This window comes from Dipodomys spectabilis, unplaced genomic scaffold (genome assembly GCF_019054845.1).
Source record: "Dipodomys spectabilis isolate Male_0828 unplaced genomic scaffold, ASM1905484v1 ptg000583l, whole genome shotgun sequence".
Taxonomy (NCBI): domain Eukaryota; kingdom Metazoa; phylum Chordata; class Mammalia; order Rodentia; family Heteromyidae; genus Dipodomys; species Dipodomys spectabilis.
Window position 1 is genome coordinate 4674095 of NW_024871260.1, and position 5425 is coordinate 4679519.

Here is a 5425-nt window from a genome sequence, read left to right on the forward strand (position 1 = left end):
TTAAATACAGACTGAAGCAAACCAAAGAATGGGAAAAATCATTTTCCTTAAGAAATGCTTTCTGGGTATATTGTGCTATACACTATAATGATGAAATGATAATTTCTTTGGAAAAGTAAAAGAAAAAACACTCACCTGTTGAACTTCTTTTTAAAGTGAATCTTAAATGACAAGGATGAAGAAATTTAAATGGGTTCATATTATCCAGTATTACTTTAATTTTTGATTAAAAGTTAAAACAAACTGACAGGCTATTAGTCCATGAAGATTTACAGAGTAAGTTTCTAGCATATATTTTATTTTGTTCCTCTTTTTGGGGGGGGTGATATAAATATTTTATTTCAAAAAGGCTACTTGGTTTTAACCATTACCCACAAAATTTATGCAGTCATAGAATAAGAATTTTTTTGATTAATTTAAGACAATAGTAGTCTCATTTTATGCCAACACAAAATATAAAAACCAATGACATTTTCACTGAACAACCACTCATAAAAAATCATGAAATAATATAGTAAAACTCCATGTCAATTTTTTTTTGTTGGTTGTGGGCCTTGAAATCTGGGCCTGGGCACTGTCCCTCAACTCATCAGCTCAAGGCTACCACTGTACCACTTGAGCCACAGTGCCATTTCTGGTTTTAAGGTGGTTTATTTGAGATAAGAGTCTCACAGACTTTTCTGCCCAGGCTGGCTTTCAACCACTATCCTCAGATCTCAGACTCCTGAGTAGCGAGGATTACAGCCATGAGCCACCAAAGTCCAGATCCAAGTCAATTTTTAAAAAGCAAGCTTATTGAAACTTCTAGTTTTTTCCAGTAAACAATCTTATTTTTTCAGTATTAGCTTATAACTGAGTTATTTTTAGATGTAACCATGAAGTTTTTTATAGAATCAAATATAATTCTATTACTCAGTATTTCACAAAAAAACACTGTAATTGACTTTCCCCAAAATCAATTATTACATACTATCTCACACACTATAATCATTACATTCTAAATAGTCTGGACCATTTCATGTAAATTCCAGGTGCTATTTTACATGATAAATTCACATCTGTGGTTTTAAACTAAGGAGAAAACATTTTACAGGTAAAATCAAATATGAATGTGTTGTGTGGCCCAATTAAACCAAAAATTGTGAATTCATACAGACAAAATTATTTTCTTTCCACTAAATACGTTGAAGTAATACCATTGGAAATAGTGAGACAGGAAGTGGCAGAATTCTAATCTCTTCAAACAATGTCTCTGTTATTCTGCTAACCCCTCCACTAAGAAGACGTCCCTTTTCCCAGTTGTCACAAAACTTCAAGTGTCTCTCTTAGAATTCTATTTGGAAAAGTTCTAAATATCTGATTCTTTTTGTATTTTCTGTTATATGAAACAAAATATAGGCACAAAACAATTGAACTAAAAGGCACACATATATTGAAGTCATCACAGCTGGAAAAACAACCAACAAATTGGAACTTCCCCCGGAACAAAAGCATGTTGTGCCCAGTTTATTTTTTTAAACTACAAAACCTTCAAACACATGTTAATTTAAGTAGAGCTATAAGTATAAATGCCTCTCAGAAATAAGGTTGTGTTAATTTGTAATTAAATTCATCTGGATCAACCTAATATAGAAAATCCCTTGAATGGATCAAATTGTTTAAAACAAATGTAACACAGGGCTGGGAAGGTGGCTCAGTGGTAGAGCGCTTGCCTTGCATGCTCGAGGCCCTGGGTTCGATTCCTCAGCACCACATAAGCAAAAAGAAAAAAGCCGGAAGTGGCGCTGTGGCTCAAGTGGTAGAGCGCTAGCCTTGAGCTGAAGAGCTGAGGGACAGTGCCCAGGCCCAGAGTTCAGGCCCCATGACCGGACCCAAAAAATAAATAAATAAATAAATAAAACAAATGTAACTGTATGTAAAGTAAGATCTGCACATACTTAAAAGAAAAAATGCTACAGAATTAGATCACAAAAATCATAACATTCTTAAAAATTCCGAAATGCAATTAGTAATTCCAAAATATCCATAATGAGCACTAAATACTTCTGAATTAACAAGAACAAAATGCACAAATAATAGAATCTGAGCAGTGTACATAATTGAAAAATACTCCAAATTATATGGTTCTTAGAAGACTGAATGTGGATTATCAGAAGGAAAACATCAGCACATCATATAAATGAAATTAAAAATCTCATGAAAAGAGAATAGTAGTAGTTTCTGGAATTTAATATTTTAATAAATGGTGGTCAAAATCTAGTACTCACTAAATTGTAAACCTAATTAGTTAGATCCAAAGAAGACCCAAGTTACTCGAGCTGATTCGAAACTTTGGCAAAGTAGTACAATACAACTGTAATATTATTATGGATGTTGACTCTGGCATGGAATTCATTTCCTCTTTGATCTGACAAATGAATATATGAAAGAATATAACTTCTCCAACTAAATATCAAGACCTAACTAAACATGTAACTAGAAAAGTCATCATACAATCCGTATTGCAACTGGGATAAAAAGAAAAATCAGTCATACTGATTCTGTATTTATTTTAAATGTTGGCTTTTTTCATAAATTATTTCCTTTGTCTTGCATTTTTAAAGCATTGTTTTAAATGATTTATATCTTGGTAACTAATTTTGGATGCCTCCTTAAATTTTGTTCTGGGTATAATATCTCACTTCAGTTCCTAACCAATGAAATGATGTTGTTTACAAAACAAATGCTAATAATCACTGCTTATAATACACAAAATCTCATAAGCATGATTTCAGGAAGCACAGGTTAACATTTAGCACAGGTTAACATTTTGATATCATGGTCTTATGACTGATGAGTCCTATCTGCATTAGTAAAGTTGTACCTAGATTCCTCAGCCTAAATTTAGCCACTGTTAAAAAATGTTTATACCTTTTTCTGTCACCCATCAGAGGTTAAACCTGAGTATAAAGTCTAAGGAAAATCATAAGGTAAGAATTTAGCTCTTCTGGATATAAAGTAAACCAAAATGCAGCAAAGAGTAACTCATTCGTCTAAAGTCAACCAATTTCTCTAAAACATGTTAAGTATTCCTTACAATGTGTATTATTCTCAAGAAGGGAATAAAGAGCCGGGCGCTGGTGGCTCACACCTGTAATCCTAGCCACTCAGGAGGCTGAGATCTGAGGATCGCGGTTCAAAGCCAGCCCGAGCAGGAGAGACCGTGAAACTCCTATCTCCAATAAACCACCAGAAAACCGGAAGTGGCGCTGTAGCTCAAGTGGTAGAGCGCTGAAGAGCTGAAGAGCTGAGGGACAGCGCCCACGCCCAGAGTTCAAGCCCCACGACCGACAAAAAAAAAAAAAAAAAAAAGAAGGGAATGAAGAATGTGAGAAGAGGACTAAGCAAGTATTGTCTTCAAATATACATAATTTGTATTTACCTCTTTATTTCGTTATAGGCATTTTTGATAAAAACTGTTTGAATAATTGATTTCCTGGTCAGGTGTAATATATCCTAGTTACATATACCAAACTGCATTCAGAAAATGGTATATAGTAATTGAGTAGAAAAATATTCAATAAATAGCAAAAAGTATATACCTATAGGGTAACATTTTGAAGAGTCAATCAGAAATATTCTAATATAATAATTTGAACAATTTCACATTGACAGTAATTATCTAGATTACTTTAATGCTAATTGGACAAGATTGTCCTTCTAAATGAGCAAAACCTATTTCTCCTTTACATTATCAGGGAAATATCTGAGCTAAAAATGGAAATTAAAATATGAATCTATAACAACTGGAATGAATTTTACTTTTTATTAGCAAATATTAATTTCACAAAAGTATTTTCTTGTGTTATACACATATGTCCACATAATGTAGCTTGTTACATTTTATTCATTTTAGTAATTTCATTATCCTATTTTTATACTTATATTTTATTATACCATCATACTAACTTACGAAATATTTGAACATATTTACTCCACAATATTTCTCTTCATCTCCTCTCTTATTTTTTCAAAACTTAATCAATTCCATTTTTTACACCTGGGTCATTCATTTTATTTTCTGGGTCTAGAGTCTGTATATGAGAAATCTAATATTTGTTTTTCACAGTACCGCTAATTGCTTTAATATGAAGGTTTCCCATTCTATTTTCTTGAAGATGATATGATTTCATAATTATGTGTGGCTAAATAGTATATCATTGTGTGTGTGTGTGTATATACATATATATATATATGTATATATATATTACAGTTTCTCTCTTCAATGAGTGATTAAGGAACATGTAGTTAATTCTGTACTTATTTATGTGTTTTTATGTGGAAGAAGGAAGGATAGAAATAATGATGTTTGGAATAAGAAACATGCTCTTTAGGCAGGCACTCTACTATTTGAAACATATCTCAGCTGCTCTTTCATCAGTATTTCAATAATGCATTGTATTTAAAAATAAAATTTAATTATATTGACAAAGGTGCTTTTTTTCAGTACATATATCATTTTTATTACAATGTTACATTTAATATGTCATGTGAGTATGTGGATGTATGTGAGCATGAAAATCTAGGCATGTTTGTACATGTAGCTGACTCGAAGGAAACTGAATGTATGTGAGATACAGGATTCAAATAAAAGTTTGGGACCTGTAAATTGCTAAATTGATGTATATGTCCAGTTTGTGAATTGTGATTTCAAGATCACATTTGGGTAGGTTTTATACCAAGTAAGTAGATGTTTCTAATCCAAAATCGTAAGGAATAAAACAACAACTCTGTTTCATAATCATTCTGTCTTAGTACTCCAGACATTGTAATAAGTATAAAAAATGATTGAAAGTATGGTGGGTCAGTAGTAACCCTTTTGACACTCTACACTTTCCCGAAAATCTTCAGATGTACTCTTTGGATATAAATTACAAGTATATTTATAAGCATACAGATATAATATGATCTTATATATGTAAATATATGTATATATTACAAATACATCATATATTTACTTATATTTTAAATGTGTATAACAAATATTGATTTATATTTAAATGTAATTCATCTCATCATAGATAGATAGATAGATAGATAGATAGATAGATAGATAGATAGAAAGATAGAAAGATAGATAGAGAAATAGAGAGATAGTGATATTTTTTTTGGTCAGTCATGGGGCTTGAACTCTGGGCTTAGGTGCTGTCCAAGTGCTCTTCAGCTCAAGGCAAGAGCTCTACCTCTTGAGACATAACGCCACTTCCAGTTTTCTGGTAGTTTATTGGAGATAAGAATCTCATGGAATTTCCTGCCTGAGCTGGCAATGAACTGTGATCCTCAGATCTCAGCCTCCTGAGTAGCTAGGATTATAGGCATGAGCCACGGGCACCCAACTATACTTATATCTGAGATTTGTTAGTGTAACAAAGGGTACAGAAACTAT